This window comes from Anomaloglossus baeobatrachus, chromosome 12 (genome assembly GCF_048569485.1).
Source record: "Anomaloglossus baeobatrachus isolate aAnoBae1 chromosome 12, aAnoBae1.hap1, whole genome shotgun sequence".
NCBI classification, from domain to species: Eukaryota; Metazoa; Chordata; class Amphibia; order Anura; family Aromobatidae; genus Anomaloglossus; species Anomaloglossus baeobatrachus.
Genome location: NC_134364.1, coordinates 130,297,862 through 130,321,158, shown reverse-complemented (window position 1 = coordinate 130,321,158; position 23,297 = coordinate 130,297,862). Strand labels below are relative to the sequence as shown.

General features: G+C 55.4%; 1 protein-coding gene across 2 annotated transcripts in view; it reads left to right on the top strand.

The window, feature by feature from the left end:
- The first annotated feature begins 21,485 nt into the window (after positions 1–21,485).
- Positions 21,486–23,297, top strand: part of PBXIP1 (PBX homeobox interacting protein 1) — a 38,395-nt gene continuing 36,583 nt past the window's right edge. Inside the window, exon 1 of one of the 2 annotated variants that reach the window (XM_075330439.1) lies at positions 21,486–21,615. The gene's annotated coding sequence lies outside the window, so the exon portion shown is untranslated. Of the gene's footprint in view, positions 21,630–23,297 lie in introns of both variants that reach the window. The other variant, XM_075330442.1, reaches the window with a different exon arrangement.

Here is a 23,297-nt window from a genome sequence, read left to right as displayed (position 1 = left end):
AATCCAATGTATCACTACTCCCATCATCCCCCGACCCCCAGAGCGACAATCCAATGTATCACTACTCCCATCATCCCCCGACCCCAGAGTGACAATCCAATGTATCACTACTCCCATCATCCCCGACCCCAGGAGCGACAATCCAATGTATCACTACTCTCATCATCCCCGACCCCGGAGCGACAATCCAATGTATCACTACTCCCATCATCCCCGACCCCGGAGCGACAATCCAATGTATCACTACTCTCATCATCCCCGACCCCAGAGCGACAATCCAATGTATCACTACTCCCATCATCCCCGACCCCGGAGCGACAATCCAATGTATCACTACTCTCATCATCCCCGACCCCGGAGCGACAATCCAATGTATCACTACTCCCATCATCCCCGACCCCGGAGCGACAATCCAATGTATCACTACTCCCATCATCCCCCGACCCCGGAGCGACAATCCAATGTATCACTACTCTCATCATCCCCGACCCCAGAGCGACAATCCAATGTATCACTACTCTCATCATCCCCGACCCCGGAGCGACAATCCAATGTATCACTACTCCCATCATCCCCCGACCCCAGAGCAACAATCCAATGTATCACTACTCCCATCATCCCCGACCCCGGAGCAACAATCCAATGTATCACTACTCCCATCATCCCCGACCCCGGAGCGACAATCCAATGTATCACTACTCCCATCATCCCCGACCCCAGAGCGACAATCCAATGTATCACTACTCCCATCATCCCCGACCCCAGAGCGACAATCCAATGTATCACTACTCCCATCATCCCCGACCCCAGAGCGACAATCCAATGTATCACTACTCCCATCATCCCCGACCCCGGAGCGACAATCCAATGTATCACTACTCTCATCATCCCCGACCCCGGAGCGACAATCCAATGTATCACTACTCCCATCATCCCCGACCCCGGAGCGACAATCCAATGTATCACTACTCCCATCATCCCCCGACCCGGAGCGACAATCCAATGTATCACTACTCTCGTCATCCCCGACCCCAGAGCGACAATCCAATGTATCACTACTCTCATCATCCCCGACCCCGGAGCGACAATCCAATGTATCACTACTCCCATCATCCCCGACCCCAGAGCAACAATCCAATGTATCACTACTCCCATCATCCCCGACCCCGGAGCAACAATCCAATGTATCACTACTCCCATCATCCCCGACCCCGGAGCGACAATCCAATGTATCACTACTCCCATCATCCCCGACCCCGGAGCGACAATCCAATGTATCACTACTCTCATCATCCCCGACCCCAGAGCGACAATCCAATGTATCACTACTCTCATCATCCCCGACCCCAGAGCGACAATCCAATGTATCACTACTCCATCATCCCCGACCCCAGAGCGACAATCCAATGTATCACTACTCCCATCATCCCCAGAGCGACAATGCAATGTATCACTACTCTCATCATCCCCCGACCCCAGAGCGACAATCCAATGTATCACTACTCCCATCATCCCCGACCCCAGAGCGACAATCCAATGTATCACTACGCCCATCATCCCCGACCCCGGAGCGACAATCCAATCTATCACTACTCCCATTATCTCCGACCCCAGAGCGACAATCCAATGTATCACTACTCCCATCATCCCCGACCCCGGAGCGACAATCCAATGTATCACAACTCCCATCATCCCGACCCCAGAGCAACAATCCAATGTATCACTACTCCCATCATCCCCCGACCCCAGAGCGACAATCCAATGTATCACTACTCCCATCATCCCCCGACCCCAGAGCGACAATCCAATGTATCACTACTCCCATCATCCCCGACCCCAGAGCGACAATCCAATGTATCACTACTCCCATCATCCCCCGACCCCAGAGCGACAATCCAATGTATCACTACTCCCATCATCCCCGACCCCAGAGCCACAATCCAATGTATCACTAATCTCATCATCCCCGACCCCGGAGCGACAATCCAATGTATCACTAATCTCATCATCCCCGACCCCGGAGCGACAATCCAATGTATCACTACTCCCATCATCCCCGACCCCAGAGCGACAATCCAATGTATCACTACTCCCATCATCCCCCGACCCCGGAGCGACAATCCAATGTATCACTACTCCCCATCATCCCCGACCTCAGAGCGACAATCCAATGTATCACTACTCCCATCATCCCCCGACCCCAGAGCGACAATCCAATGTATCACTACTCCCATCATCCCCCGACCCCGGAGCGACAATCCAATGTATCACTACTCCCATCATCCCCGACCCCAGAGCAACAATCCAATGTATCACTACTCCCATCATCCCCCGACCCCGGAGCGACAATCCAATGTATCACTACTCCCATCATCCCCGACCCCAGAGCGACAATCCAATGTATCACTACTCCCATCATCCCCGACCCCAGAGCGACAATCCAATGTATCACTACTCCCATCATCCCCAGAGCGACAATCCAATGTATCACTACTCCCATCATCCCCGACCCCAGAGCGACAATCCAATGTATCACTACTCCCATCATCCCCAGAGCGACAATGCAATGTATCACTACTAGTGTAATGACAATTTTTATTTTTATGAAACCATGTGCAATTGAGGAACTTTTATGGGTAATCTAAGAATAAGTATTGCGGTTTTTTTAAAAAAATAGTTCCTCCTTTCATTCAAATGAAATAAGGCAAAAATTATTTTTTCCCCCCTTAAGAGGACATGCAATTTTGCATTATTGAAACGATAATAGTAATAACTAAGCAACTTCTATTATTCGTTTTTTTAACAAATACGGTATAAAACAGTTAATTATAAGTACAATATGTGCAATAGAAGTGTTTAAAAAATATTATTTCCTATGAATTTTAGATTCAAAAATTGAATTTTGTTGGATTTGGCATGTAGCTCCTCCATCGGTTTCAGCATTTTGGTTAGATCTGGGAATGTCAATGACTCCTCGGTAAAAATGCTATAACAGCATATACAGCATATACAGCATATACAGCATATACAGCTCATACAGCTCGCGAGGTCCATCTCGCCATGTGCAGGTTCCGGAGTTTCTTCCAACTGATTTGAGGCCAACGCGATGTTGTTCCTTTCTCGCCTTTCATTGGGGGGCACAGACAGTAGGTATTATGGTGTCCCCAGGGGAGGCTAGGCAGGAAACTAGCTCGGTTTTTTCTAGTGTCAGCAGGGAGGCTGACATGTCTGGCCTGAGCTCCGGGCCAGCTTATTGCTTTTTATTTATTTTTATTTATTTTTTATTTTGTTCCTATTTTTGATTATGGGGTAATACCAGGGGTGCCTTGCCACCCTCGTTCCACCCGCGTACGGGCAGAGGAAACCTGGCGTGCACACGCCGTCAGTCTTCCCTCACGCCCAAGTGGTCGGGTCTGTGTACCCCTCCAGGCTCCATGGAAGCACCTCACACCAAGGTAGCTCCAGAGGGCTAGCAGAGCCGAGAACCTGCTTCAGCCTTGAGCCGAAGATGCGTCCCTGAGATCCCCACATCCCAGGACCGACGCGTCTTCAGACAGAGCCAGGAGCAGGTGGGGAAACGACGAGTCATCTGTCCCCTGCATCCAAACCGCCGCCTGGAAAGGCGCCGGTGGGGCGATGCAGGCCATGATCCCGGGGAGCCTCATTAATTTAGCCCCCGGCGTCGGCCTGCATACTAGCCCCCCTCTCGCTGCTCTGGAAGCCGCTCCCTCAGCTGCAGCGGCTCTCCTTCTGATTGGCCGTCACGTTAGACCCAGCCCTGGGACCAATCAGCCTCCGGGGGCCGTCTCCTCCATACTGCCAGGAACGCTGGACGCCATTTTCCACATGGGGAGCAGACTCGGGTGAGATCGCCTCCTTGGCTCTGCACTTCTGCAGCACTATATACCGCTCTGCTCAGCGGTATATCACTGTCTCTGTAGCAGTGTGTGCCTGCTGGCTAGCGGTGTATATCAGCTGCTAGCGGTATATACTGGCTCTGCCTGCAGGTATATGCCATATTGCTACTGTATATACCGCTCTGCTCAGCGGTATATCGCTGTCTCTGTAGCGGTGTGTGCCTGCTGGCTAGCGGTGTATATCAGCTGCTAGCGGTATATACTGGCTCTGCCTGCAGGTATATGCCATATTGCTACGGTATATACCGCTCTGCTCAGCGGTATATCGCTGTCTCTCTAGCGGTGTGTGTCTGCTGGCTAGCGGTGTATATCAGCTGCTAGCGGTGTATACTGGCTCTGCCTGCAGGTATATGCCGGCTGTTTAACAGTATATGCCATTTTGCCACGGTATATACCGGCTCTGCACAGCAGTCACTTTATAATACTGCTAGTGGCTCCTCACTCATATAACAGCGGCATAACTCTATCCCTATAGGGCTGTAGGACTATTGCTGACATGCGTAACCCCAAGGGTGGTAAACCTTCCCACGTGTCCTCTACGGACCTGTACTTTGCTTGTACCACCTGTGGACACTCGTTTTCTAACGAAGCTATCCACTATGCCAGGGCTGTGATGCCCCTTCTACCATGTCACATCAGACCCCGTTGCCGGACCAGGATGCCGTGCAGTCTTTGGATTCTGCTCTGGCCACTGGCCAGGCAGCTCCCCCGTCTGATGACGTAATGCCTGCATGGGTTCTTCTAATGTCTAAAAGGTTAGATGACCTTGCCGCTCAGATATCCCAGCCGTCCTCAGGCTCCCACAGCCTTCCCCCGGCTCAGCTCCCTCAGAGGAGTCCGCCTGCTTCGTCTGGTCTCTCTTCCCCAGAACATAAAAAGGCTGTTTCCAAAAGGCGCCATTGCGACCTCTACGCCTCATCCGACTCTGACGATGGTCAGTCTAACCGAGGCTCCGTGACTTTTAGTAGTCACGATTCCCAAGACTCTGACTCTGATTCAGATGTCCGTTCTGAGTCTAGGCATATAGAAGGCACACTAATTTCGGCTGTCAATCACTCTGTCGATTTCTGATCAGCCTCCGGACCCGACTTCTCAGTCGGCAATCAAGTGGGCCAAGAAGCCTCCTAATTCCTTTGCCCAGGATCCAGTTTTTCGTCAAATTATATCTAAACGGTGGGATCACCCTGATAGAAGGTTTAATAAAAAACCCTTCTCTTCGCTTATCCCTTTCCATCTGAAATGGTTAAGACCTGGTCAGTACCCTCCGTTGTGGATCCGCCAGTATCCAGACTGGCTAAACACATGGTCATGTCTGTTTCAGACAACGCGTCTCTCAAGGACTTGTCCGACTGCGCAGTGATGCTGCGGTCAAATCTATTTTCCAGGCTTCGGGCTCCTTTCTTTGACCCCTGTTTGCCTTGACATGGGTCGCGAGAGCTATGGGTGTGTGGAGTTAGAACCTCCGTAGGATGCTTCGCTCTTGTAATATTCCTCCGGAGGCTTTTGAGATCCTTGATTTGTTCTCTCTAGCCTCTATTTTCTTCACGGCTCCCTAGATGCAGCTAGTTTGTCAGCCCTAACGGTAGTCAATGCTGTCTTTGCCCGCAGAGTCCTTTGGCTAAAGATATGGAATGCGGACAGTGCCTCCCTGTCCACACTCCCCTTCCAGGGCCTTCAGCTGTTTGGAGAATCCTTGGACAAACTCATATCTGAGACGACAGGTGGTAAAAGTACCATTCTACCACAAAGGCGGCCTGTTTCCAGGAATTTTAAAAAATCTCCTTGGCGCAGGCAGCCCTTTCGGCCTGCCCCCCAAAAACCATCAGCCCAAGGATCGTCCCAACGCTCAGATCGAGGATCCGGTCCCTCAAGGGGCTCCTCCTGGCGTTCCCACTCCAAGCAACCTAAACCCAAAGGACCCCGCCCTGTACAGGCCCCTTCAGCATGATGCCAGGTATCTCTCAGATCCGACTCCTGTTGGAGGGCGGCTTCTGCTTTTTCGTGATATCTGGCTAGACCATACTCACGATGCTTGGGTTTGAGAAATAGTCACCTCAGGTTACAAGATCGATTTCCTTTCCCTACCGGCCAACAGGTTTCTGCATTCTCGTCCTCCAAAGTCCAGAACGCAAAGCCAAACCTTATTTCAGTCCATAGCCTCTTTACAGAAGGCAAATGTTATCATTCCAGTGCCCCTGGAACAGCGCGGCAAAGGTTTCTATTCAAACCTTTTTGTAGTTCCCAAAAAAGATGGCTCTGTCCGCCCTATCTTGGACCTCCAAAAGGCTGAACAGATTCGTACGGATTCGGACCTTCCGAATGAAATCATTGAGAGCAGTGCTAGCCGCCATGGAACCGGGAGAATTCCTAGCTTCCATAGACGTTTAAGATGCTTATTTACACATTCCCATATGTGTATCTCATCAACGGTTGTTTTGCCGTAGGACACCGTCATTTCCAATTCAGCGCTCTCCCCTTTGGGCTGGCCTCTGTGCCTCGGGTCTTCACAAAGGTCATGGCGGCCGTCATGTCCATTTTACACCCCAGAGGCGTCCTGGTCGTTCCCTATTTAGATGACCTTCTTGTCAAAGGGAGCTCTCTTCGAGTTTGCTCAGAAAGCGTGCAGATTTGCCTAGACGCTGTCAAGGCTAGGGTGGCTTATCAACTTCAACAAGTCTTCCCTCATTCCTCATCAGCGCATCACCTTTTTAGGTATGCTGATAGACACGGCTCAGTCCCGGGTTTTTCTTCCAGAAAACAAGAGGTCTTCCCTGATCCGGGCCGCCCGATCCCTCAGCTCTCGCCGTTACACATCCCTTCGGAATGGAATGAGAGTGTTAGGCAAGATGGTGGCGGTCATGGAAGCCGTGTCCTTTGCCCCATTCCATCTGCGCCCGCTACAGCTGGATCTTCTATCCTCCTGGGACAAGAATCCAGCTTTCCTAGACCGCTCAGTCCGCCTATCTCGGACTGCGCTCAGCTCCCTCGTCTGGTGGACTCAAGCCTCATCCCTATCTCAAGGGAAGTCCTTCCGCCCTGTCCACTGGCAAGTCGTCTCGACGGATGCCAGCCTGATAGGCTGGGGGGCGGTGTTTCTCCACCACACTGTTCATGACGCTGGTCTCCTTCCGAGCGCTCCCTGCACAACAACGTTCTAGAGATCAGAGCCATATTTTTGGCCCTTCAGAACCTTCAGCCCTTACTATTGGGCCTCCCTGTTCGGAACCAGTCAGACAATGCCACGGCTGTGGCTTACATCAACCGTCAAAGAGGAACTCGCAGCAAGGCAGCGATGAAAGAAGTATCCAGGATTCTTCTTTGGGCAGAGAAGCACATCCCCATTATTTCAGCTGTCCATATTTCGGGGGTAGACAACTGGGCCGCTGACTTCCTCAGCAGGCAAGGTTTAGTGGCGGGGGAATGGTCTCTCAACGACGAAGTGTTCCATCAGATCACTCTTCGTTGGGGACTCCTAGATGTGGACCTCATGGCATCTCGGATGAACGCCAAAATACATCCCTTCATATCCCGGTCGAGAGACCCGCTAGAGATCGGCTCCGACGCTCTAGTCTTTCCGTGGGCACAGTTTCGCCTACCCTACATCTTCCCTCCGTTTCCTCTCATTCCGAGAGTAATCAAGAAAATCAAAGCGGAGGGAATCCCGGTGATCCTCGTGGCCCCGGATTGGCCCAGGAGAGCCTGGTACCCAGAGCTTCTACAACTTCTCGGCGACACTCCCTGGCGTCTTCCCGACCGCCCGGATCTTCTGTCGCAAGGTCCAATATTCCACCAGAATACAGCACAGCTGCATTTGACGGTGTGGCACTTGAATCCTTGATTCCAGCCAAGGCAAGTCTTTCTTCTAAGGTAGTTCATACCATGCTTAATGCTTGGAAGCCCTCCTCCGCCAGTATCTATCACAGGACCTGGATGGCCTATCTTTCCTGGTGTGACCGTCATAATCAGTCGCCCCTTGCCTTTTCAATCTCTAATGTTCTTGCCTTTCTGCAAGACGGTCTGGACTCGGGACTGGCTCTCAGTACCTAAAGGGACAAGTTTCTGCCTTGTCAATATTTTTCCAAAAGCAGCTGGCTTCTCATCCTCAGGTCCGTACCTTTCTTCAAGGGGTAGCGCATTTGGTCCCTCCTTATCGCCACCCCTTAGATCCCTGGGATCTGAATCTGGTTCTTGGAGCTCTTCAGCTTCCTCCCTTCGAACCTCTGAGAGAAATCTCTCTTCAACGACTGTCTTGGAAGGTTGCCTTTTTTCCTTTCGGCACGACAGCACCCACGAGAGAGGGATCCGCCCCCTTCAGGACAGGAAACCTACAGATAAAAAAGGGGCAGTCCCCCTCCCTCATCAGTTGGTTTCCTGTCCTGCATGGAGAGGAACCTACAGTACCTGGGTCCGGTGAGTCCGTGCGGTCTCCAAGGGAACGGCGGAGCTCTGGATCCGGTCGGTGGAGCTCCCCTTGTGGACTCCGTCCTCCGGTGCACCTCGTCCTCTTTCTCCTGGTCCGGCTTTGCCTCCGGGAGATATGACGCCTGCAGCAGGGTGTGCTTCTGCCAGACGTGTGCGCGGCGGGGGGGGCCCTGCCGCGTCGAAGGTGCACGTTTCCCTGCTGCAGTGACCCGGAAGTATACAGGAGCACTTCCGGGGGAGCGGCCGGGAAGGTTCCTTGTGAAGCCCGTTGTCCCCTCCATCCTGGCCGGACGCTGCGATGCTGGTGAGTCTATTGCGGTCGGGCCGGAGCCTTTCACTGACGCGTGCCTGCGTCTTCACAGCCACATGGCGAAAAATCTGTGCTCGGAGGCCGCCGCCTCTCCCTGTGGCGCGGCCTGCGCCTTCTGGCTGCACGGTGGGTGCATTGTGTCCGGGGCCGCGTCCACGCGCTGTTTCCTCGGCGGTGTCCCGACAGTGCACGGGGGATCGTCCCGGAGTCCCTGCCTGCGCTAGTCCGGGGTCGGTGTGTGGTTTCGGGCCGGGCTGTGTGGCTTCCTGATCGGACTTTGGAGCTGGATTCTGCCGCATGGCCTGGGGCCCCTGTAGCCTCTGTGTTTGCCTGGCCCCCTGTGCCTCTGTGGACTCCTGGCCCCTGTGGCCTCTGTGGACTCCTGGCCCCTATGGCCTCTGTGGACTTCAGGCCCCTGTGGCCTCTGTGGACTTCGGGCCCCTGTGGCCTCTGTGGACTCCGGGCCCCTGTGGCCTCTGTGGACTCCGGGCCCCTGTGGCCTCTGTGGACTCCGGGCCCCTGTGGCCTCTGTGGACTCCGGGCCTCTGTGGACTCCGGGCCCCTGTGGCCTCTGTGGACTCCGGGCCCCTGTGGACTCCTGGCTCCTGTGCGCTCTGTGGCCTCGTCGGCCCTGTCGCCTCCTGGCCCCCTGTGGGCGCCTGGCACCTGTGGCCTCTGTGGGTCCTTACCCCTGTGGCCTCTAGGGCCTCCTGGTCCCTATGGGCTCCGGGCCCCTGTGTCTCTGTGTCTCCTGGCCCTTGTGGCCTGTGTGTTTTTCTGGCCCATGAGGCCTGTGTGTGTCCTCCCGGCCTCTGGACATCTGTGCCTCCTGGCCTCTGGGCCTCCTGGCCTCTGGGCCTCCTGGCCTCGGTGGCCTCTGGGCCTCCTGGCCTCGGTGGCCTCTGGGCCTCCTGGCCTTATGTGGCCTCTGGTCCTCCTGGCCTCTGTGGCCTCGGGCCCTCCTGGTGTCTGTGGCCTCTGTGTCCTCTGTCCTCCGGTCTCGCGCCCTCCTGGCCTCTGGCCTTCCCGGTCTCTGAGCCTCCTAGCCTTTGCGCTTCCTGGGGGTTGGATCTCTGGACCTCCTGGTCCCTGTACCTCCGGGCCTCCGGACTTCCTGACCTCGGGCCTCTGTGTCTCTGGGCCTCGTGCTCCGGGCCTCGTGCTTCATGGCTTGTGCCTCGGTTCCTCTGTGCTGCCTGCCCTTCGTCCTCTGTGCCTCTTGGCCTTGGTCCTCTGTGTTGCCTGCCCTTGGGCCGCTGGGCCTCCTGGCCTGGGGCCGCTGGGCCTCCTGGCCTGGGGCCGCTGTGTCTCCTGGCCTGGGGCCGCTGTCCCTCCTGGCCTTTGGCCGCTGTACCTTCGGGCCTCGGGCCTCTGTGCCTTCTGGCCTCGGGCCTCTGTGCCTTCTGGCCTCGGGCCTCTGTGCCTTCTGGCCTCGGGCCTCTGTGCCCTTCTGGCCTCAGGCCTCTGTACCTTCTTGACCTCGGGCCTTTGTACTTCTTGGCCTCGGGCCTTTGTGCCTCCTGGCCTCGGTGCCTCCTGCCTTCGGGCCTCTATGTGTACTGTCTCTGTGCCTTGGACTTCCTGGCCGCGCGCCTTGGTTGCCTCCTGGCCTCGTGCCTCCTGCCTCGATGCCTCTGGCCTCTTGGCTTCCTGGTCTCTGTGGCTTCAGGGCCTCTGTGTGGCTTCCTGCCCTCTGTGTGGCTTCCTGGCCTCTGTGTGGCTTCCTGGCCTCTGTGCGGCTTCCGGGCCTCTGTGCGGCTTCCGGGCCTCTGTGCGGCTTCCGGGCCTCTGTGTGGCTTCCTGGCCTCTGTGTGGCTTCCTGGCCTCTGTGTGGCTTCCTGGCCTCTGTGTGGCTTCCTGGCCTCTGTATGGCTTCCTGGCCTCTGTGCGGCTTCCGGGCCTCTGTGTGCCTTCCGAGCCTCTGTGTGGCTTCCTGGCCTCTGTGTGGCTTCCTGGCCTCTGTGTGGCTTCCTGGCCTCTGTGTGGCTTCCTGGCCTCTGTGTGTGGCTTCCTGGCCTGTGTGTGGCTTCCTGGCCTGTGTGTGACTTCCTGGCCTGTGTGTGGCTTCCTGGCCTGTGTGTGGCTTCCGGGCCTCTGTGTGCCTTCCGGGCCTCTGTGTGCCTTCCGGGCCTCTGTGTGCCTTCCGGGCCTCTGTGTGCCTTCCGGGCCTCTGTGTGGCTTCCGGGCCTCTGTGTGGCTTCCGGCCCTCTGTGTGGCTTCCGGCCCTCTGTGTGGCTTCCGGGCCTCTGTGTAGCTTCGGGGCCTCGGGGCCTCCTGGCCCCGTGCCTCTGTGCCTCCTGGCTCCGGCCTCTGTGCCTCTTAGCCTCTTGGCCTCTGTGCCTCTTGGCTACGGCCTCTGTGCCTCTTGGCCTCTTGGCCTCTGTGCCTCTTGGCCTTTGTGCCTCTTGGCTTCTTGGTCTCTATGCCTTCTTGGCTCCTGTGCCTTCTTGCCCTCTGGGCCTCCTGGCCCCGTGCCTCTGTACCTCCTGGCTCCGGCCTCTTGGCCTCTGTGCCTCTTGGCCTCTGTGCCTTCCTGGCCTCTGTGCCTTCCTGGCCTTTGTGTCTTCTTGGCCTCTGTGCCTTCTTGGCCTCTGTGCCTTTTTGGCCTCTGTGCTTTCCTGGCCTCTGTGCCTCCTGGCTTGGGCCTCCGGGCCCTATGCCTCCTGGCTCCGGCCTCTATGCCTCTTTGCCTCTGTGCCTCTTGGCCTTTGTCGTCTTGGCTCTTGTGCGTCTGTGCCTCTGGGCCTCTGTGCCTCTTGGCCTCTGTGCCTCTTGGCCTCTGTGCCTCTGGACCTCTGTACCTCTTGGCCCTTGTGCCTCGATGCCTCTTACTTCTTGGCCTCCGTGCCTCTGTGCCTCTTGGCCTCTATGCCTCTTCGCCTCTCTGCCTCTGGGCCTCTTGGCCTCTGGGCCTCTGGGCCTCTTGTCCTCCGTACCTCTGTGCCTCTTGCCCTCTGTGCCTCGTGGCCTCTGTGCCTCGTGGCCTCTGTACCTCTTGGCCTCTGTGCCTCTTGGCCTCTGTGCCTCTTGGACTCTGTGCCTCTTGGACTCTGTGCCTCTTGGACTCTGTGCTTCTTGGGCCCTGTGCCTCTTGGGCTCTGTGCATCCTGGGCCCTTGGCCTCTGGGCCTCTGTGCCTCTTGGCCTCGGTGCCTCGGGACCTCCTGGTCGTGTGGGCCTGTGTTCTCATCCTGCGTCTCTGACACTTGCGCTTTTGTGCTTGCTCCTTGCGGCGCTCCTGCCTTGCACCTCTGCCGCCTTGCGCCTCCCTGGCCTTCCACCTGGCCTGGCGCCTCGGGCATCCTGCTTCTCCTCTGAGTCTCTTCTCCTCCTCGTCCGGTACGGTGCTGTACCTGTTCCTCTGTCTCTTGGTCGCCCTTGCCTCTCCTGGGCGTGTTCGCGCCTGTCCGGCCCTGTCCGTTGGTCCTTCCTTCCTTGGGGTGTTCCGGTTCCGGTTGTTCTCCTGCAGTGCGGGGTGTCTTTGGGTTCTTTCCCGTGCGGGGTGTTTCTCCATTCCTCCGTTTCGGGGGGCTCTGTCCTCGCCTATGTCGCTAGATCGGCCCCTTGGCGGGGGGGGTTTGGTCTTTGTTCTTGTCTTTCAGGATTCCGGCTGTGGTCCTCGCGTGGCGTGCCGTCCCTTGTCCCGATGGCTGTGGAATGCTGCTTCCCTATCGTCTGTGGTGAAGCAAGTTCCTCTGGCCTCCTCGGTGTCGGATCCTTCTTCTGGGCGGTAACCTCCCCCTTGGGTGGATGTGACCAGTGTCTCCATCGATGGTATTGTACGGCTGCGTCCTGGTCCTCTCCGTCCGCCTTTCCGGGCTCTGCCGGCTTGCCTTTGTTCTTCACCTGTCTTCCGTTGGCGGCTTGGTCCTTCGCGCAGTTTTTCCCACCCTCTGAGTGTATTCTCTGTAAGTCTCTCGTGGGTGCTGTCGTGCCGAAAGGAAAAGACTATATTACTTACCGGTAATGGGATTTTCCTGAGTCCACGACAGCACCCTTTACACCCCTGCCCTTTCTTGTTTGTTTTTTTCACCATTTGGTGTCCTGGGATTTGTCTATTTTGTATATTCATTCATTGGCGGTTCCTCTCCCGGTTCTCTGCAACCAACTGATGAGGGAGGGGGACTGCCCCTTTTTTATCAGTAGGCTTCCTGTCCTGAAGGGGGCGGATCCCTCTCTCGTGGGTGCTGTCGTGGACTCAGGAAAATCCCATTACCGGTAAGTAATATAGTCTTTAGTCGCCATCACCTCTATCAGGTGAGTGTCTGAACTTGCAGCCCTTTCCTGTCGCTCACCTTATCTGATATTCCATCATAAGGTGGTCCTTCGGCCTTCTCCCGCCTTCCTTCCGAAGGTTGTATCTTCTTTCCACTTAAACGAGGACATTGTGTCATTCTGCCCGACTCCGGTCCACTCCTTTGAAAAAGCCCTTCACACTCTAGATCTTGTCAGGGCTCTGCGGATCTACATCTCCAGGACAACGCCGTTGTGCAAGTCCGATGCCCTCTTCGTCCTCTCAGAAGGACACAAAAAGGGCAACCAGGCTTCTAAATCCACGATTTCTCGATGGATCAGGACTACTATCTGTGAGGCTTACAAAGCACAAGGTTTTGTTCCTCCTCAATCTGTGCAGGCCCACTCTACGCGAGCAGTGGGTGCTTCCTGGGCTATCCGCCATCAGGCTTCGGCGGCCCAACTCTGCAAGGCCGCTACCTGGTCCAGTGTGCACATGTTCACAAAATTCTACAGAGTGCATACGCATGCATCCGCCGATGCTGCTCTTGGAAAACAAGTCCTTCAGGCGGCAGTGGCCCATTTATAAGTGGCCACTGCTCGGTTCTGACAGTGTTGTTATGTGTTCACTGCAGTTGCAGTCATTAGTCAGCTCTTAGTCTTATGTTATACACTGTTAATAGTTCAGTTCCCACCCAGGGACTGCTTTGGGACGTCCCAATGTCTGTGTCCCCCAATGAAAAGGCGTGAAAGGAAAGGACATTTTTGTGTACTCACCGTAAAATGTCTTCCTTGGAGCCTTTCATTGGGGGACACAGCTCCCACCCTTGTGGTTTTGTTGTTCTTCTCCTACTGCTTTCCACGAAACTGAGCTAGTTTCCTGCCTAGCTGGGGGTATATGCTGTGGGGGGAGGAGCTAACACTTTTTCAATCTAGTGTCACGCCTCTCTGGAGGCACCATAATGCCCACTGTCTGTGTCCCCCAATGAAAGGCTCCAAGGAAGACATTTTACGGTGAGTACACAAAAATGTCCTTTTTGTAATGACGATATGCCTGACCGTTCATATAAGAACTTGACGTCATCTTGCTATCCAGGATTCTTGCAATCGGTGTGGACATCATCTGTTGCAACTTGGTGGTGATCAATCTGAAGTGAGGCAGAGTTTTCTGTTAATTTGTCAATGAAGAAATAATTGAGTTCTGGTTTCTTTGTTGACTCTGGAATAAGGGAATTCATGCCGTGCTTCAGTAGGAGGTCGAGTACACGGTGGTGACAGCCGATGTATTGTGGCTTCTGAGAGCCCTTTCTCAAGACATCGTCCTGTATCAGCGTTACAATCCCGTTCACACCACCAGTATTTACTGCTGCCGTGTCGCAGATTATCATGCCAATATTTTCCCAAGCGTCGTATTCATCAATTAGCTGATGTGGTTCCTTGTGAAGAGCCGCGGCAGAACCATTCTCACATTTCACAATACCCAGTTTGATTTCGGTTGTGGTATTTTTCAGCAGAACTACGTGATACTCTTCCCCTTGGATTATTTTACCATCGAAGTGGAGACAATAGGGATCTTTGCTTTGAAGTTTTTCAAAAATTTTGGTTTTCATTTTCTGTCCTTCTGAGATTATTCGTCTCCACACACCGACTGACTTGGATCCGGTGCATCATGACCTTGTTCAGCAATGGTTGCAAGCCCTTTATTTGCTTTATGTGTAGAAATGTTGTTTTTCAGTACCAGTAGACTCGCTGTTGTAGTGCTTGCTCTCTTGTATTTCGGTGTGCGTTCAGGAGAAGATGACGCAGAAGAAGAGGTTGGCTTTGGACACTCGGGTAAAGATTCAGAGACAGTATCATGTGTGGGTTGCGATTGCGAAGTGCCGGCTTCAGCTTGAAATATTGATAGTCGGATTCGTTTTCTTGGATGAATTGATTCCAAAGGAGCACTCTTTCATATCAACATTTACTTTCTTATTTTCTTTCCCAATATTACTTAGAAATCTATAAACATCTACACTATTTATTCCGATAATATTATCACTTATTCACTTCATATACACTTTTTAAATTAAATAACGTATTCACAGTAAATTCACTTTCTAGTATCCAAGATGGCGGCCTGACTCCAAATGTACCACATTCTGTTCAATTCTCTCAGCTCTTCTTATAGCACATGTTTGTAAGGCGAGATCGAACTTTTAAAGAAAACGTTAAATATATATATAATGGGTAACAATTAAAAATGTCATTTTTCACTAGATTATTCTTATTCCTGAATATTCTAAATCATTCCAGAATCTTCAAAAAATTAAGACACGAAAAATCGTTTTTTTTGAAAAATTTGAAATGAAAAAAAGGGGGAATGTTTTTGAATATTTTACAAATTTGATGATACAAATGTCATTAGAATGCAATTGTTCCTCAAAAGTATAAGGGGTTTCATTTTTGTTTAGCAAAATTTTTAAAATAGTCATCACACTAATCACTACTCCCATCATCCCCGACCCCGGAGCGACAATCCAATGTATCACTACTCCCATCATCCCCCGACCCCAGAGCGACAATCCAATGTATCACTACTCCCATCATCCCCCGACCCCGGAGCGACAATCCAATGTATCACTACTCCCATCATCCCCGACCCCGGAGCGACAATCCAATGTATCACTACTCCCATCATCCCCGACCCCAGAGCAACAATCCAATGTATCACTACTCCCATCATCCCTGATCCCGGAGCGACAATCCAATGTATCACTACTCCCATCATCCCCGACCCCGGAGCGACAATCCAATGTATCACTACTCCCATCATCCCCGACCCCGGAGCGACAATCCAATGTATCACTACTCCCATCATCCCCGACCCCAGAGCGACAATCCAATGTATCACTACTCCCATCATCCCCGACCCCAGAGCGACAATCCAATGTATCACTACTCCCATCATCCCCGACCCCAGAGCGACAATCCAATGTATCACTACTCCCATCATCCCCGACCCCAGAGCAACAATCCAATGTATCACTACTCCCATCATCCCCCGACCCCAGAGCGACAATCCAATGTATCACTACTCCCATCATCCACGACCCCGGAGCGACAATCCAATGTATCACTACTCCCATCATCCCCGACCCCAGAGCAACAATCCAATGTATCACTACTCTCATCATCCCCGACCCCAGAGCGACAATCCAATGTATCACTACTCTCATCATCCCCGACCCCAGAGCGACAATCCAATGTATCACTACTCTCATCATCCCCGACCCCGGAGCGACTATCCAATATATCACTACTCTCATCATCCCCGACCTCGGAGCGACAATCCAATGTATCACTACTCCCATCATCCCCCGACCCCGGAGCGACAATCCAATGTATCACTACTCCCATCATCCCCGACCTCGGAGCGACTATCCAATATATCACTACTCTCATCATCCCCCGACCCCAGAGCGACAATCCAATGTATCACTACTCCCATCATCCCCGACCCCAGAGCGACAATGCAATGTATCACTACTCCCATCATCCCCGACCCCAGAGCAACAATCCAATGTATCACTACTCTCATCATCCCCGACCCCAGAGCGACAATCCAATGTATCACTACTCTCATCATCCCCGACCCCAGAGCGACAATCCAATGTATCACTACTCTCATCATCCCCGACCCCGGAGCGACTATCCAATATATCACTACTCTCATCATCCCCGACCTCGGAGCGACAATCCAATGTATCACTACTCCCATCATCCCCCGACCCCGGAGCGACAATCCAATGTATCACTACTCCCATCATCCCCGACCTCGGAGCGACTATCCAATATATCACTACTCTCATCATCCCCCGACCCCAGAGCGACAATCCAATGTATCACTACTCCCATCATCCCCGACCCCAGAGCGACAATGCAATGTATCACTACTCCCATCATCCCCGACCCCAGAGCAACAATCCAATGTATCACTACTCCCATCATCCCCGACCCCAGAGCAACAATCCAATGTATCACTACTCCCATCATCCCCCGACCCCGGAGCGACAATCCAATGTATCACTACTCCCATCATCCCTGACCCCGGAGCAACAATCCAATGTATCACTACTCCCATCATCCCCCGACCCCGGAGCGACAATCCAATGTATCACTACTCTCATCATCCCCGACCCCAGAGCGACAATCCAATGTATCACTACTCCCATCATCCCCGACCCCGGAGCAACAATCCAATGTATCACTACTCCCATCATCCCCGACCCCAGAGCGACAATCCAATGTATCACTACTCCCATCATCCCCGACCCCAGAGCGACAATCCAATGTATCACTACTCTCATCATCCCCGACCCCAGAGCGACAATCCAATGTATCACTACTCCCATCATCCCCGACCCCGGAGCCACAATCCAATGTATCACTACTCCCATCATCCCCGACCCCAGAGCGACAATCCAATGTATCACTACTCCCATCATCCCCGACCCCAGAGCGACAATCCATTGTATCACTACTCCCATCATCCCCGACCCCTTAGCGACAATCCAATGTATCACTACTCCCATCATCCCCGACCCCGGAGCCACAATCCAATGTATCACTACTCCCATCATCCCCGACCCCAGAGCGACAATCCAATGTATCACTACTCTCATCATCCCCGACCCCAGAGCGACAATCCAATGTATCACTACTCCCATCATCCCCGACCCCAGAGCAACAATCCAATGTATCACTACTCTCATCATCCCCGACCCCGGAGCGACAATCCAATGTATCACTAATCTCATCATCCCCGACCCCGGAGCGACAATCCAATGTATCACTACTCCCATCATCCCCGACCTCGGAGCGACTATCCAATATATCACTACTCTCATCATCCCCCGACCCCGGAGCCACAATCCAATGTATCACTACTCCCATCATCCCCGACCCCGGAGCAACAATCCAATGTATCACTACTCCCATCATCCCCGACCCCAGAGCAACAATCCAATGTATCACTACTCCCATCATCCCCGACCCCAGAGCAACAATCCAATGTATCACTACTCCCATCATCCCCGACCCCAGAGGAACAATCCAATGTATCACTACTCCCATCATCCCCCGACCCCGGAGCGACAATCCAATGTATCACTACTCTCATCATCCCCCGACCCCAGAGCGACAATCCAATGTATCACTACTCTCATCATCCCCGACCCCAGAGCTACAATCCAATGTATCACTACTCCCATCATCCCCGACCCCGGAGCAACAATCCAATGTATCACTACTCCCATCATCCCCCGACCCCGGAGCCACAATCCAATGTATCACTACTCTCATCATCCCCGACCCCAGAGCAACAATCCAATGTATCACTACTCCCATCATCCCCGACCCCAGAGCGACAATCCAATGTATCACTACTCCCATCATCCCCCGACCCCGGAGCCACAATCCAATGTATCACTACTCTCATCATCCCCGACCCCAGAGCGACAATCCAATGTATCACTACTCTCATCATCCCCGACCCCAGAGCAACAATCCAATGTATCACTACTCCCATCATCCCCGACCCCAGAGCGACAATCCAATGTATCACTACTCTCATCATCCTCGACCCCAGAGCAACAATCCAATGTATCACTACTCCCATCATCCCCCGACCCCAGAGCGACAATCCAATGTATCACTACTCTCATCATCCCCGACCCCGGAGCGACAATCCAATGTATCACTACTCCCATCATCCCCCGACCCCAGAGCGACAATCCAATGTATCACTACTCTCATCATCCCCGACCCCGGAGCGACAATCCAATGTATCACTACTCCCATCATCCCCGACCCCGGAGCGACAATCCAATGTATCACTACTCCCATCATCCCCCGACCCCAGAGCGACAATCCAATGTATCACTACTCCCATCATCCCCCGACCCCAGAGCGACAATCCAATGTATCACTACTCCCATCATCCCCGACCCCAGAGCGACTATCCAATGTATCACTACTCTCATCATCCCCCGACCCCAGAGCGACTATCCAATGTATCACTACTCCCATCATCCCCGACCCCAGAGCGACAATCCAATGTATCACTACTCCCATCATCCCCGACCCCAGAGCGACAATCCAATGTATCACTACTCCCATCATCCCCCGACCCCGGAGCGACAATCCAATGTATCACTACTCCCATCATCCCCCGACCCCAGAGCGACTATCCAATGTATCACTACTCTCATCATCCCCCGACCCCAGAGCGACTATCCAATGTATCACTACTCCCATCATCCCCGACCCCAGAGCGACAATCCAATGTATCACTACTCCCATCATCCCCGACCCCAGAGCGACAATCCAATGTATCACTACTCCCATCATCCCCCGACCCCGGAGCGACAATCCAATGTATCACTACTCCCATCATCCCCGACCCCAGAGCGACAATCCAATGTATCACTACTCCCATCATCCCCCGACCCCAGAGCGACAATCCAATGTATCACTACTCCCATCATCCCCGACCCCAGAGCGACAATCCAATGTATCACTACTCTCATCACCCCCGACCCCGGAGCGACAATCCAATGTATCACTACTCTCATCATCCCCGACCCCGGAGCGACAATCCAATGTATCACTACTCCCATCATCCCCGACCCCGGAGCGACAATCCAATGTATCACTACTCTCATCATCCCCGACCCCAGAGCGACAATCCAATGTATCACTACTCTCATCATCCCCGACCCCAGAGCGACTATCCAATGTATCACTACTCTCATCATCCCCGACCCCAGAGCGACAATCCAATGTATCACTACTCTCATCATCCCCGACCCCAGAGCAACAATTCAATGTATCACTACTCTCATCATCCCCCGACCTCAGAGCAACAATCCAATGTATCACTACTCCCATCATCCCCGACCCCAGAGCGACAATCCAATGTATCACTACTCCCATCATCCCCGACCCCGGAGCAACAATCCAATGTATCACTACTCTCATCATCCCTGACCCCAGAGCAACAATCCAATGTATCACTACTCCCATCATCCCCGACCCCGGAGCGACAATCCAATGTATCACTACTCCCATCATCCCCGACCTCAGAGCAACAATCCAATGTATCACTACTCCCATCATCCCCGACCCCAGAGCAACAATCCAATGTATCACTACTCCCATCATCCCTGACCCCAGAGCAACAATCCAATGTATCACTACTCCCATCATCCCCGACCCCGGAGCAACAATCCAATGTATCACTACTCTCATCATCCCTGACCCCAGAGCAACAATCCAATGTATCACTACTCCCATCATCCCCGACCCCAGAGCGACAATCCAATGTATCACTACTCCCATCATCCCCGACCCCAGAGCAACAATCCAATGTATCACTACTCCCATCATCCCCGACCCCGGAGCAGCAATCCAATGTATCACTACTCCCATCATCCCCGACCCCAGAGCAACAATCCAATGTATCACTACTCCCATCATCCCCGACCCCGGAGCAGCAATCCAATGTATCACTACTCCCATCATCCCCGACCCCAGAGCGACAATCCAATGTATCACTACTCTCATCATCCCCGACCCCAGAGCGACAATCCAATGTATCACTACTCTCATCATCCCCGACCCCGGAGCGACAATCCAATGTATCACTACTCTCATCATCCCCCGACCTCAGAGCGACAATCCAATGTATCACTACTCCCATCATCCCCGACCCCGGAGCGACAATCCAATGTATCACTACTCTCATCATCCCCGACCCCGGAGCAACAATCCAATGTATCACTACTCCCATCATCCCCGACCCCAGAGCAACAATCCAATGTATCACTACTCTCATCATCCCCGACCCCGGAGCGACAATCCAATGTATCACTACTCTCATCATCCCCGACCCCGGAGCGACAATCCAATGTATCACTACTCTCATCATCCCCGACCCCAGAGCAACAATCCAATGTATCACTACTCTCATCATCCCCGACCCCGGAGCAACAATCCAATGTATCACTACTCCCATCATCCCCGACCCCAGAGCAACAATCCAATGTATCACTACTCTCATCATCCCCGACCCCGGAGCGACAATCCAATGTATCACTACTCCCATCATCCCCCGACCCCAGAGCGACAATCCAATGTATCACTACTCCCATCATCCCCGACCCCAGAGCGACAATCCAATGTATCACTACTCTCATCATCCCCGACCCCGGAGCAACAATCCAATGTATCACTACTCTCATCATCCCCGACCCCGGAGCGACAATCCAATGTATCACTACTCCCATCATCCCCGACCCCAGAGCAACAATCCAATGTATCACTACTCTCATCATCCCCGACCCTAGAGCGACAATCCAATGTATCACTACTCCTATCATCCCCGACCCCGGAGCTCACAATGTATCACACACGTCTCCCCCTCTCTGCAGCTGTCAGGCTCTTCCACCTGTCGCTGTCAGTTAATTCTGGCAGGTGCAGGGTTAATCATCTTCCTGTCCCGTTGCTAGGGGCGGGATAGTTGTGCCCTGTGGTAACCTGCGACTGTCTACCTTCTCTGATTGGTCGGGCAGAGTCACGTGGTGGAAGTATCCGAAGCTTCAGAAGTTTGAGGAAAGTGACGGAACGGTAAAGAGAGCGGAGAAACCGAAGGTGGAGCAGACAGCGAGAGGAGCCCCGGGGGCACAGGACGGAGGTGAGGGGGGCGAGGTGAGCCCCGGGGGCACAGGACGGAGGTGAGGGGGGCGAGAGGAGCCCCGGGGGCACAGGACGGAGGTGAGGGGGGCGAGAGGAGCCCCGGGGGCACAGGACGGAGGTGAGGAGGGCGAGAGGAGCCCCGGGGGCACAGGACGGAGGTGAGGGGGGCGAGAGGAGCCCCGGGGGCACAGGACGGAGGTGAGGGGGGGCGAGAGGAGCCCCGGGGGCACAGGACGGAGGTGAGGGGGGGCGAGAGGAGCCCCGGGGGCACAGGACGGAGGTGAGGGGGGCGAGAGGAGCCCCGGGGGCACAGGACGGAGGTGAGGGGGGCGAGAGGAGCCCCGGGGGCACAGGACGGAGGTGAGGGGGGCGAGAGGAGCCCCGGGGGCACAGGACGGAGGTGAGGGGGGCGAGAGGAGCCCCGGGGGCACAGGACGGAGGTGAGGGGGGCGAGAGGAGCCCCGGGGGCACAGGACGGAGGTGAGGGGGGCGAGAGGAGCCCCGGGGGCCACAGGACGGAGGTGAGGGGGGCGAGAGGAGCCCCGGGGGCCACAGGACGGAGGTGAGGGGGGCGAGAGGAGCCCCGGGGGCCACAGGACGGAGGTGAGGGGGGCGAGAGGAGCCCCGGGGGCCACAGGACGGAGGTGAGGGGGGCGAGAGGAGCCCCGGGGGCCACAGGACGGAGGTGAGGGGGGCGAGAGGAGCCCCGGGGGCCACAGGACGGAGGTGAGGGGGGCGAGAGGAGCCCCGGGGGCACAGGACGGAGGTGAGGGGGGCGAGAGGAGCCCCGGGGGCCACAGGACGGAGGTGAGGGGGGCGAGAGGAGCCCCGGGGGCACAGGACGGAGGTGAGGGGGGCGAGAGGAGCCCCGGGGGCCACAGGACGGAGGTGAGGGGGGCGAGAGGAGCCCCGGGGGCACAGGACGGAGGTGAGGGGGGGCGAGAGGAGCCCCGGGGGCACAGGACGGAGGTGAGAGGGGCGAGGGGAGCCCCGGGGGCACAGGACGGAGGTGAGGGGGGGCGAGAGGAGCCCCGGGGGCACAGGACGGAGGTGAGAGGGGCGAGGGGAGCCCCGGGGGCACAGGACGGAGGTGAGGGGGGCGAGAGGAGCCCCGGGGGCCACAGGACGGAGGTGAGGGGGGCGAGAGGAGCCCCGAGGGCACAGGACGGAGGTGAGGGGGGCGAGAGGAGCCCCGGGGGCCACAGGACGGAGGTGAGGGGGGCGAGAGGAGCCCCGGGGGCACAGGACGGAGGTGAGGGGGGCGAGGGGAGCCCCGGGGGCACAGGACGGAGGTGAGGGGCGCGAGGGGAGCCCCGGGGGCACAGGACGGAGGTGAGGGGCGCGAGGGGAGCCCCGGGGGCACAGGACGGAGGTGAGGGGGGCGAGGGGAGCCCCGGGGGCACAGGACGGAGGTGAGGGGGGCGAGGGGAGCCCCGGGGGCACAGGACGGAGGTGAGGGGGGCGAGGGGAGCCCCGGGGGCACAGGACGGAGGTGAGGGGGGCGAGGGGAGCCCCGGGGGCACAGGACGGAGGTGAGGGGCGCGAGGGGAGCCCCGGGGGCACAGGACGGAGGTGAGGGGGGCGAGGGGAGCCCCGGGGGCACAGGACGGAGGTGAGGGGGGCGAGGGGAGCCCCGGGGGCACAGGACGGAGGTGAGGGGGGGCGAGAGGAGCCCCGGGG